General features: G+C 43.3%; 1 long non-coding RNA gene across 1 annotated transcript; it reads right to left on the minus strand.

Moving 5' to 3' along the window:
• Positions 1 to 6,807: 6,807 nt before the first annotated feature.
• On the minus strand, positions 6,808 to 11,998 carry LOC138976848 (uncharacterized). The gene is made up of 2 exons (XR_011459179.1): positions 9,516 to 11,998; positions 6,808 to 6,923 (listed from the first exon to the last, which is right to left on the minus strand). It is a non-coding gene; the product is annotated as an uncharacterized lncRNA (long non-coding RNA).
• Positions 11,999 to 13,647: the final 1,649 nt, after the last annotated feature.

Consider the following 13,647-nt stretch of genomic DNA (forward strand, 5'->3'; position numbering starts at 1 on the left):
GTATGCAAGTACTATGAAGCCAAACGCATTCTTCCCCCCTCCCTTAACACATATTTACAGACACATGCACACAAATACACGCACACACACACACACACACACACATCCATACACAGATAAACAAAGTCGCGAAGATGTCACGCAAGAGCGCTTCGCAGTGCTGAAATGGACGCCAACTGTCACTTTGATGATCGCTGTTTGTCTGTCATTAAATATTAAACTGAAGTTATCATCTTTCTCACATGCTTCAAAACAACAGACACAGAGACAAAGACACACGCACACACAAACACTGACTCAAATTTACACCGCCACACACCCACACACGTGTGTGTGCGCATGCGCGATCGAACACTCACGCGAACGCACACGCGGATAAGTGTTGTTTTTGTTCAAACCTAAACACAAACACATCAGTTTATTCACACAGACTGAATACCAACACACACGTGTGTTTGTTTGCGTGTGCCGGAGTCATGTGTGTGCGCGCGGGTGCGTCAGTGTGTGCCTGCCTTCGTGTCAGTGTCAGTTCAGTTTGTCAAGTTGTTTGTTGTGTGGGTGCCTGCTGGCGGGCGGGCGTGTGTGTGTTCGTGCGTCCATGCGTGTGTGTGCGCCGCAGTGTACTCAAGCCAAGCATTATTTATTTATTTGCTGTTGCTTTTCGGGTCCAGCGGACCATAATAGGCCAAATCAGGACCCCCGGCAAGCCAAGCAACATTCCTGTGTACTGCACGTGGTTGTAATACAATCAATTATGTTTTTCTGTCTTATGTTTTATAAGTTGACCTATAGCAGGTCGGAAAACTGAACTTCTTACATGTATTTATGTCAGCCTCAGTGCAGCCCGCACCAGGCCAGGCTAACCGCACAGTGTCCATCAGTGACTGGCATCGCGGCGCCGACAACTGAACAGGCAAACTGACAAGAAGAAATTACAGATTATGTTTCAACATATTACTGAAATCTTAGTCTAACTTGTACGACCAGGGCCAATGGCAATGCGGAAACTAAGTAGCCTAAACCAGTCAGACAGCAGTGCCAGTGTCGGTCAACGCCAGAAATGAGACCTGCAGTGAGCTGTCCCGCCGCGGAGGCTACTCGGTGTGGCGTAGTGGACCAACACGCGGAATGCGGAATGCCGAATGGATATGACCGGCCCGGGGTGTCAGTATCATTCTGAACACATAACGGCCTCAATCAATCGAGCCTCGCTGAGAAGTTGTTCTGAACACATAACGGCCTCAATCAATCGAGCCTCGCTGAGAAGTTGTTCTGAAACAATCGAGCCTCACTGAGAAGTTGTTCTAAACACATAACGGATCCTCAATCAATCGCCGAGCCTCACTGAGAAGTTGTTCTGAACACATAACGGATCCTCAATCAATCGAGCCTCACTGAGAAGTTGTTCTGAACACATAACGGATCCTCAATCAATCGAGCTTCACTGAGAAGTTGTTCTGAACACATAGTAACGGGTCCTCAATCAATCGAGCCTCACCGAGAAGTTGTTCTGAACACATAACGGGTCCTCAATCACTGAATCCAGCCCGCTCACTGAGAAGTAGTGTTCTGAACACATCATGAACGGGTCCTCAATCAATCGAGCCTCACGGATGAGAAGTTGTTCAAAACACATATCTGTCAGTGTCTGTCCCATTCACTATCCCGAAGACCGTAATATTCAAGTCAGTGTACGGTGTCCAGCCAGTCCACTTTAGATATCGGGGCCGCGGACACTTGAGCTCAACTGTTCAGTTGTCGCAATATATTGCTAGGATCGTGCGTTTAACTGAGTATTGCATGGACAACTCAGTGAATACTGTTGAACGGGAACTTGAGAATATTAATGTTCTCAGTACAGGCACAACTTGAGGTTGCGACTCTTAAGGACTAGCCTGAAGGACTGATATGATAATACTTGGGAGCCTTGAACGGGACCGGCGTGGATGCGGCCGTCAGTCATAACGGTGACTAAGGCTGCATGGCTTCAGACCCCCTCCCGCAGGCTTCATCAGCCCCAACCGCCTTGCATGCTTAAAATACCGTCAGTTTATCAGCAAAACGAAACAAGGAACTTAGTCGATAAATATCGACAGGGGGCCGACAAATGGTTTAAATGGGAAATGTGTGTATATGGGTGTGGGTTTGAAACAAACAAACAAACCAACCCATGTAAACCCCGGGCCGCAGGCCTTCGATGTAGTGATTGAAAAAAAAGGATGTTCTCAAATGGTTCAATTCTCATTTGGTCTGATTCTCAAATGGTACCGGTATACTCCCCCCCCCCTGGCCGCAGGCCTAGGAGTAAAATTTTATAGACACTGACCTTCTTCCCAGGGGTCATTGACCCAGTTTTAGCTATGAGAGGTGGTTCGCCCAGAGGCTGTAGAGTATACTGGGGCGGTCTCTTTGATGTCTTGAGAGGAAACTTGGCCAGGGTAGTACATGCACCAGAACTGGTGGACACCAAGGACAAACATGAAATCGAAGCAGTTTGCTTTCAGAGAGAACGGTCGTCAGCAACTCAAACTTCTCTGTTTTCTTTTCTTTTTTTTAAATCTGACTTTCTTTGTGGCCCCCTGACTCCGCCCCCCTCCCTCTGTAAGGACCCCCCTCCACAAGGACCGATTTTTGTCAACATTTTAAAGGTCGCTAGAGAGGGGTTCCACTGTATGACCTAACCGCTACTGGCAGACGGCCTCAATCTTCACGCGCAAAGACGAGATTAATAGGTGCTCGGTTTTGGTATTTTGAATTACATTACATTAAACCTTTGTTAGGTTTTATGGTCATGGCAACAGCCATAATAATATTACATGATGTATAATATCATATTTCAGCATATGTGAATTACATGTCATCATACTAAACTGTCATACATTTTTATTCCTACATTATTCTGATTGATCACAACCAAACCTACTATCATTGGACACATCCAAATGCAAGCGCCTGTTCTTGACAATTTCGCTCTGATCTAAATATAAAATCAGTGCAATTTCCTGGGTCGGGCTTTGCCACAGACACTCACGGTTTGGCCTGTAGGTAAAATGTACAATGTATTTTCTGATTTGTGCACAAAAGCTTTTTTTCTTTTTTCTTTTTTTTAACATAACAATGTTTAATGTCACTGTATGTTTAAAAGACCATGGTCATATTTGTAAAAAAAATGTTAAATTAGAAAATAAATAACATTTTGGTTCATGATTTTTCCTACACCTGTGCTAAAAATAAGAAATAAAAATGTCGGGTATATAAGTCACTCAAATACAGCTAGGTATGAATGGCTCGGTTTGAGTTTGTTGCAGTTGACCCTGCACAATGCGACATATCATGTTTTTGTTGAACAATTTTGACGTCACCCCTCCCATAGGGTGACGTATTTCACAACTTCCTGTGTTACACAAACTCTGTGATGACCAATTTTGACGTCACCCCTCCCATAGGGTGACGGATTTCACAACTTTCTACAGATGAACAATTTTGACGTCACCCCTCCCATAGGGTGACGGATGTCACAACTTCCTGTGTACACAAACTGATGACGTATTTCACAACAAAATGGCGCTGCCCATGGTCAACCTCGAAACTATCCGTATAGAATGGGGGCGTCCTCGCCCCCATAATAATATAACTGTAGTTTTCACGGTTCATATGTCTGCCTGCCCATTCAGAAAGACTGCAGCCCCGGGGTCAGTCAGCGCGCTGCGTGCCTGCGCAGCGGTTACCTGACATAATGATAAACTGACTGACCGTGAGACAATCTGAAAGGCGAATTGAATTTAATGACACTAGATTCTCAGCGGCTTTTTAAAATTTAATTGTATTTCATGTTGTTGCTTGTAAATGATTTTGTCGGCGCAGTGTCGCATGAGCACGGTCGCCTGAAATACTCAGTCCCAGCGGTGGGATAAGCCACCCCAAAATGAATATGGTGTCAGTCCTAAGTAAGCAGGCACCTGGCCTGGAGTTCTTTGCAAGTTCAGTCTTCTTGCAACACACCTGGCAGCTTCGACTGATCACACTGCTTTCACTGACGACTTGTATATGACGACATTTATCATTCTAAGCGGACTCAAAGCAGACGTACATATAATCAGGTTACAGCAGAAGTGCTTTCAAATACCTGTGGTACAGGTACGCGTGCAAAATATTCTGTTATGTACTATACCTGAATGGGGTCGGTGCCGACTGCAGCAAGCTGTTCATTTTAGGCCCTGCGGGTCCGTCCGGGCATCTTGGTACCTCCTAATCCCGCTGTTATCCGAGTTTCATCAGCTCTGACAAAGGTGTCCAATTAAGAACTCCTTTTCCATTATGTCTGTGTGAGTGTTGAGTGGTTGTGTCTCCTGGTGATCTTTTTCAGTCAAGTGTTTCTGAACTTAGTTTCAAACTTTTATGACTATAAATATAAGCCTGCGAAATGTATTCACATTCACTGACGGGCATCTGAATATCATGTAGTGTCGTACTACATTTGGGCCAAAATATTCTGAAATGAAAGTGCTCTTACGTGGCAGACATGCAGTTACTTGATATGATCCTAAGTAATTTGAGAATCACAATGACGGAAAGTACACTCTTCTGACGGGCATCACATTGTGGGTACAACCATACTTTTGCACTCTACACTGATACTCACAACTGCATGGGCACTTTTTCATTTCTTGTACACAGGTGACTTTGCAGTTTCCTCGTTTCGTATCGGCAGTGTTGGCTGACCTCAAAAACTGGAATGCTGTAATAATGGAGTCTTACATACTCAAAAGACCGAATTGGCCTTCTTCGGCATTCATATTGACTTCAAGGTTAATGCAGTTTTTTAGAGAGAGAGAGAGAGAGAGAGAGAGAGAGAGAGAGAGAGAGAGAGAGCACACACATCTGGACGCTGGTAGTCTATGCAGATTTATTTACTCCGACAGTGACACAATGCATCAACATCTTCTGCGTAGGAATTTTTCCTTGATGAAGTTACTGCAGACAACATATACACACCACCCTACACTGATACAATGTATTCACAACTGCATGGGCACTTTTTCTTGATCAGCCACTGCAGTCAACACAAACTGCACTATACCACACCATCTGCGATACCTTTAAACAATACGTTTATACAGTAATAATATACATTACTGCATATCTTTTCTATTTTCGTTTTTAAACGTTACCTGTAGGTTTCTAAATAAAACCTGGCTTTACAAAATCAAGTTTGTGATCTTCAGCAGCGTAGTTTAATGCATGTGTTTTTTTTTTAAGTCTCATTCACTGTGATGCTGAAAGTCCATAAAAGTATGCTGAATATATTTTGTGTTTTATTTTTCTCTGTCACTTGAAATCTTCATGTTATGATGCTTTCAACATATTTGTACAAGAATATTTATTTAAGTCTATGGCACCGACAGGTTCTTAAAGCCAGAGATGGCACAAACGTTGGGTCAAAACACATCCTTCTTTGTTTTCTGCGCATTTGTAGGTTCTTTGAACACCACACAAATCATTGTGTGGTGTAATTATCATCCTCTTTTTTGCAATTAACTGATCATTTTCAAAGTACATGTATTGTATTTACTGTTGACACCATATTGAAAACTTTAGACGCTGTTTTCTCATTGGTAAAGAGTCGACTAGTCATCTTCTAGACTTTCTGTCAGATCTTACTTTCACCAGAAATGCGTTTTTATACAGTAACAGACCGGCACGGTTGGCCTAGTGGTAAGGCGTCTGCCCCGTGATCGGGAGGTCGTGGGTTCGAACCCCGGCCGAGTCATACCTAAGACTTTAAAATTGGCAATCTAGTGGCTGCTCCGCCTGGCGTCTGGCATTATGGGGTTAGTGCTAGGACTGGTTGGTCCGGTGTCAGAATAATGTGACTGGGTAAGACATGAAGCCTGTGCTGCGACTTCTGTCTTGTGTGTGGCGCACGTTATATGTCAAAGCAGCACCGCCCTGATATGGCCCTTCGTGGTCGGCTGGGCGTTAACCAAACAAACAAATACAGTAACAGGCTTTTTGTGAATTACATGATTTTAGAAATTCTGTCAAAAACTTTTATTTTTGAAATTTATGTTGTAAACAAAATGTTGTTGCTTCTAGAGACCTGTTTAGAGTAAAACAAAACATACTTCAAAGTTGTAAGTTCATTTTTCCAAAAGATGAATGTTTCCACAAAACTACATGTTTAATCCCTAAAAAGGTCCACTTTGACCCATAATTCAATATAACGTTTTAGAACAAGAAACACCTTTTCTTAGAATTGTTATGAAGAACCTTGAAATAAGAATTAAAAAGTTTGCCAAAGAATAAAATCTTAAAATCGGAAGGGTCATCTCTGCCTTTAAAAACAAGTGAATTGGGTCATCCTCAGAAATCATGGTCAAAAGAATTACATATGCATTAACTAAACGTGTTAGGAAAGAGAAAGTAAACACATTTAGTATAAAGCCATGGGTCTGCTTTACACAATGATGATACTGGTGGAGGGAGGGAGTGGCCTTTAAAAGTGGTGCATGAAACTAATTTTTGCTCAGCTTACCCAAATCAAATCAAATGCATTCTTGAATTGTTTATGAATCCTTCAGCATTCTGTGTCCAATTTTGTTTGTAGTCATTTGATCTGTCGAGTTACACAATGAAATATGAAATGTATTTGATGACAGCTGTAACATGGAAACTTGAGCACCACTTCTGAGAAAGACCCAAATCCCACAATATGTCACACACTCATCTGTTCTCACATTTGGCAAATCACACACAAAATCAAGAAAGGTAGCTTTTTACTGTTATTTTTTTTTATTATGAGTTGAAGAATTCACTGTTCTGTGTGACATGTGACAGTGGTGTCTAATCAATAACAGCAGAAAATTCGACTCCTGTAGGAAACATCCGTTCCAGGGGAGGCCAAGGAAGGTAGCATGATCAATCTGTAACAAAACAAACAACACCAAAAGTTACAATGCATTTGTGTTAAACATTCTATTCCAATGTGAGCTATCCTTTTTGTTTAATTAAAGGAATAAAGTGCACCAAGGACTGAGAGCTATATAGTTTGGGCTGGGGGTTGGAATCATGTTACTGAAAACACCAGGAATACTTAAAATAAGTTTTTGAGCACCGAGTTATTCCAATTTAAAACAGCTGTGTTTATGGTATTGTTTGGACATGAGTATTTATCCCCAAGTTCTTCCGCTGCACCGTGGCTGTTTTGATTTTCTTCCTACTTTCCGACCCTGAGAAGAGCAGCCTACAATTCACATGCTGTTGCTGGACGTATTCAAAATCGCCTAAAGAGCAACAGAGTTTGGTTAGGGTTTGTATTGATGACAACATACATGTATTTGAGGAATACCTTGGAATAAGAGTTTGAACGTTCTAGTATTAACATAAACATAACTACTGTCTTGGGTGGTCTTTCTAGACAATGTATTGAACAATGTTTGTTTACACTGTGCAATGCGCTTTAAACCCAAGTAGCATGGAATATGTGTACGCTGGCCAACTTGCATGTACATGTACTGGTGTGTTCTGCCTAGGTTATAGATTTGACTTCCTGATTCCAACTGTTTTTCATCTCTCAACGCAAGTATGTACCAAATAACAGTTAACACTATATGACACAACCATTCCCACATAAAATCAATTTTATTCATTGGCATATTTACCTTTTGAATACAAGAATATGTACAAAGTTGCATGATTTTGAACCATGGGGAACAGATTGTAAGATTCACACTCAACCCATATTATTCTTCTTCTTTGTTCATAGGCTTAGACTACCACGTTCACTCATATTTTTAGCATGAATGGATTTTTATGTGTATGACAATTTTTACCCTGCCATTTAGGCAACATACGCCGATTTCAGGGGAGGTATGCTGGGTATTTTTGTGTTTCTATAACCCATCGTCTCTGACATGGATTACAGGATCTTTTCCGTGCGCACTTGGTCTTGTGCTTGTATGCACACACGAAGGGGGTTAAGTCACTAACAGGTCTGCACATAAGTTGACCTGGGAGATCAAATAAATCTCCACTCTTAACTCACCAGGCGGCAGCGACCGGGATTCAAACTCACTACCTCCTGATTAGGAGGCCGACATCTTACCATATGGATGTTGTGAAGGAATTTTACAATGTTTTTTTAAGTTATATTCTACGTGTAAAACAGCAGGATATGTAATCCTGTTTGGACGTGTGAATGTGTTACAAACAATGCTCTTATTTCTGAAGTTCAAAGGATGATCAAGAGATGTTTTACTCATATGAGTTTGTATGCAAAAGAAACTAAAATTTACACTGGACAAGAAAACAGACTTTCCAGTACAATTGAAGGCTAAAGAAATTCTTGATGGGCAATATCTGGTAATATCTTTGTGTACCTGATGGAATATCAATTAGAATGAATGTGAGTACCATAATTTCTCAGCTAACATCAATTAGGGAATTAGGTGGTAAAACAGCTCAGTCGGTAGTGGCTCTGGCTTCAAAACAAGTTGTTGCTATCTAATGGAAGGGCGCTGGTTCTGTGCGATGCTTAGTTTTAGTGACGAAGAACAGGACGTCACATTCCAAATAAGCACGAATATGTTGCAGGTTGAAGCCGCTGAGATTGCATTTCTTCGGGAGGTTTTCGCAAAAATAGATATTACATGATTTGCGCGAAACATTTGAGAAGCAGACAATCTCTGATATCTCTGTTCGTCTCGTGATAACGTTATTTTGTATGATAACGGTTCACTTGCAAACTATAAAGTATGCAATTAGGTGTGTCAGTGGTAAATGTAAATAGAAATGTGTAATACAGACAAAGCAAACAAATAAACGTGTTTTTCTCGTGAAAATGTTGTGTTGTGCGGGTGTTCACGTGATGTACACAAAGCAAAGTGTGGGGCGGACTCTGCTCTGTGATGAAACACTGGCAAGTTCAATACACGAGAAAAATGATTTCGTTATGCGGGCAGCCACGGAGGATGTATGTATTTTTCAAATGGTTGTAAAATAAGTCTTGTATTTATCACCGTTCTATTTTATTTTACTGGCCTTCCAGATACACTTACAAACTTAAAGCACTTAGTTGTGTGTCCTTTGCTCCTTTAACGATTGTAGCCTGTGAGGAAGTGATGCGTACACATCCTGTGAGAGATTTGCAAGACATACCAAGTGATGACCGACAGCTACTATGTTAGAAATGAGGTGTAAGCAAATTTGAAGATAAATCCAGTTTCAACAATATTAGGAACTTGATACTGAGTGTGGTCAAGAAAGACTCTTTATCTGGTTTTCCGTCTCATCCTTACACCATAAAGTAAGAAGCATATGGATCACATATATGTTAAACAACGATTCATTATGTGTTCTTTGTCATAATTTCTTTGCCTTTGGTATAAGTGTTTTCTTTCTTTTTGCCATATGCTGGGTAAATGGCTTACAGCAACCGTAATACATGAACCATGAGTGACCACTTTTTTTTGCATGCAGATGCAGAGATCTATACACTCAATTACCGGTACACTTACAGACAGTCAGCATGATGTTCACTTGTATTCAGTAGGCTGCATTCCACAGTCACATCACAAAGCTGATGAGATTATCCCAGATATGTTGTTTTGCACCAGTCAGCCAATGTTCTCCAATATGTGGTTAGCATAGCTGTCATCTTGCAAGCTTCTAAACCAGTGAATGCTCTTCCTACCAGGCAAGGCAAGTAGAACAAACACACCAGGAAGATGTCTGCAACAAAGAGCCACCAAGTTAGATACTAATTGCATTGTGCATCACTCATCCCACCTGCACAACAACCAACTAACACCAGTACTTTACCCCACTAACAAGACATCCCACCAGTACAATACCCCACTGATGCGAGATACCACCACTACCACACCCAACTAACGAGACATCCCACTTACCCTATCAATGCAAGATCCCACCAGTACCACACCCCAATAACGAGACATCCCACCAGTACAATACCCCATCAATGCAAGATCCCACCAGTACCACACCCCAATAACGAGACATCCCACCAGTACAATACCCCACCAATGCAAGATCCCACCAGTACCACACCCAACTAACGAGACATCCCATAAGTACAACACGAGAACCAAGGAGTACCACACCACACTAACACGAGACATCCCACCAGTACTATACCCCACTTACGCGAAATCCCACCAGCACTATAACCCACTAACAATACATCCCACCACTACCACACCCCACAAATGAGACATCCCCAGTACAATACCCCACTAACAGGAGGTCCCACCAGTACCAGACCCTACTAACGAGGCACCTCACCAGTTCAAAACCCCACAAACATGACATACCACCAGTACATAACCCCACTAGCAAGACATACCACCAGTACCACACCCAACTAACAAGACATCCCGCCAGTATTTTACCTCACTAACGAGAGACATTCGAACAATACAATACCCCTCTAAAGTGAGATCCTTCCAGTACCAGACCCCACTAATGACACTTTTACTCGCATTTGGCGAGTAGATGAACATTTCTATTCGCCAGTTACATGCAGTACAATACTCGCAACTTTCTGGCCTTAAACCCCACTAACGAGACATCCAACCAGTACTATACCCCGCTAACGCAAGATTCAACCAGAACCACATCCCACTAACAAGACATCCCACCAGTAGTATACCCCACTAACGAGATATCCCCATGAGTACTACTCCCCACTAACGCAAGAACCCATAGATAGTACCACACCAAACTAACATGAGATCCTACCAGTACTTCACCCCACTAACAAGACATCCCACCTGTACTATACCCCACTCACGCAAAATCCCACAAGCACTATACCCAACTAACGAAACATACTACCACTACAACACCCAACAAGTGAGACATCCCCAGTACAATACCCACTAACGCAAGATCCAATCGGTACCAGGCCCCTCTAATAAGTCATCCCAACAGTACTAAACCTCATTAACGCGAGATCCCACCAGAACCACACCCCCAGACCCTGTTTACCCTAAACCCGAGGCAAGAGTACTAACGAGACATCCCGTGAGTACCACACCCAAAAAGCATGAGATCCAACCGACACTATACTCCACCAATGCGGGATCCCACCAGTACCATACCCACCAACTAGACATCCCAGGAGTACCTCACTCCACTAACTCGAGAACCCACCAGTACTATACACTACTAACGAGACATCCCACCAGTACTATACCCCACAAACGAGACATCCTGTCTGTACCACACCCCACTAAAAGGCATTCCATGAGCACATCCCCCCAGTACTAACCCCACTTAGAAGTCATCCCAACTTTCTTTCTTTATTTTGTGTTTAACGTCGTTTTCAACCATTCAAGGTTATATCGCGACGGGGAAAGGGGGGAGATGGGATAGAGCCACTTGTTAATTGTTTCTTGTTCACAAAAGCACTAATCAAAAAATTGCTCCAGGGGCTTGCAACGTAGTACAATATATGACCTTACTGGGAGAATGCAAGTTTCCAGTACAAAGGACTTAACATTTCTTACATACTGCTTGACTAAAATCTTTATAAAAATTGACTATATTCTATACAAGGGTAAAAGGAGAAACAGAACCGTTAGTCGCCTTTTACGACATGCTGGGTAGCATCGGGTAAATTCTTTCTCGTCCCAATCAATATGGGACTCCCCCTAACCCGGGGGGAGTAAGTCATCCCAACTGTACCACCCCAAACTAATGAGACATCCCATCAGTAGTATACCCCACGAACGAGATATCCCATCAGTACCACACTCCACTAACGTGACATTCCACCAGTACCACACTCCACTAACGAGACATCCCACCAGTACCACACCCCACTAACAAGACATCACACCAGTACCACTCTCCACTAACGAGACATCACACCAGTACCACACTCCACTAATGAGACATCCCATTAGTAGTATACTCCACAAACGAGACATCCTACCTGTACCACACCCCACTAAGGAGGCATCCCATGAATACATCCCCCCCCCCCCCCCACTAACATGAGATATCCCACCAGTACTATACCCCACTTACAAGTCATCCCAACTGTGCCACCCCCAACTAATGAGACATCCCAACAGTAGTATACCCCACGAACGAGACATCCCATCTGCAGTAAACCCCACAAATGAGACATCCTATCAGTAGTATACCCCACTAACAAGACATCCCATCAGTACCACAACCCACTAACGAGACATCCAATCAATAGTATACCCCACGAAACAGACATCCCATCAGTGGTATATCCCACTAACAAGATATCCCATCAGTACCACACTCCACTAACGAGACATTCCACCAGTACCACACTCCACTAACGAGACATCCCACCAGTACCACACCCCACTAACAAGACATCCCACCAGTACCACACTTCACTAACGAGACATCCCTCCAGTACCACACCCCACTAACAAGACATCCCACCAGTACCACACTCCACTAACGAGACATCACACCAGTTTCACACTCCACTAATGAGACATCCCATTAGTAGTATACTCCACTAACAAAACATTCCATCACTAGCATACCCCACTAACGAGACATCCCACCAGGACCACACTCAACTAAGAGACATCCCGCCAGTACCTCACCCCACTAACGAGACATCCCGCCAGTACCTCACCCCACTAACGAGACATCCCGCCAGTACCACACCCCACTAAAAAGACATCCCACCAGTACCACATCCCACTAACGAGACATACCACCAGTGCCACACTCCACGAATGAGACATCCCACCAGTACCACACTCCAATAACGTGACATTACACCAGTACCACACTCCACTAATGAGACATCCCATTAGTAGTATAGACCGGCACGGTTGGCCTAGTGGTAAGGCGTCCGCCCCGTGATCGGGAGGTCGTGGGTTCGAAACCGGCCGGGTCATACCTAAGACTTTAAAATTGGCAATCTAGAGGCTGCTCAGCATGGCGTCTGGCAGTATGGGGTTAGTGCTAGGACTGGTTGGTCCGGTGTCAGAATAATGTGACTGGTTGAGACATGAAGCCTGTGCTGCGACTTCTGTCTTGTGTGTGGCGCCGTTAAATGTCAAAGCAGCACCGCCCTGATATGGCCCTTCGTGGTCGGGCTGGGCGTTAAGCAAACAACAACAAAATTAGTAGTATACCCCACCAATGAACTCCAACTCACCAGTACCATACCCCACTAATGACGACTCCCACACCTAACTAACGAGACATTCCACCACTACCAAACGCCACTAATGAGACATCCCACAAATACCACTTATGAATGAGACATCCCACCCTACCACACGCCACTTATGAATGAGATATCCCCCCCACTACCAAACCACCCTAACAAGACATCCAAACACTACTATACCCCAAAACGAGACATCCTACCTGTACCACACCCAACTAAGGAGGCATCCCATGAGTACATCCCCCTACTACATGAGATATCCCACCAGTACAATAGCCCATTTTCAAGTCATCCCAACTGTACCACCCCCAACTAATGAGACATCCCATCTGTAGTATACCCCTCAAACAAGACATCCCATCAGTAGTATACCTCACTAACAAGACATCCCATCAGTACCACACTCCACTAACGAGACATTCCACCAGTACCAACTCCACTAACGAGACATC

Source organism: Littorina saxatilis, linkage group LG9 (assembly GCF_037325665.1).
Source record: "Littorina saxatilis isolate snail1 linkage group LG9, US_GU_Lsax_2.0, whole genome shotgun sequence".
NCBI classification, from domain to species: domain Eukaryota; kingdom Metazoa; phylum Mollusca; class Gastropoda; order Littorinimorpha; family Littorinidae; genus Littorina; species Littorina saxatilis.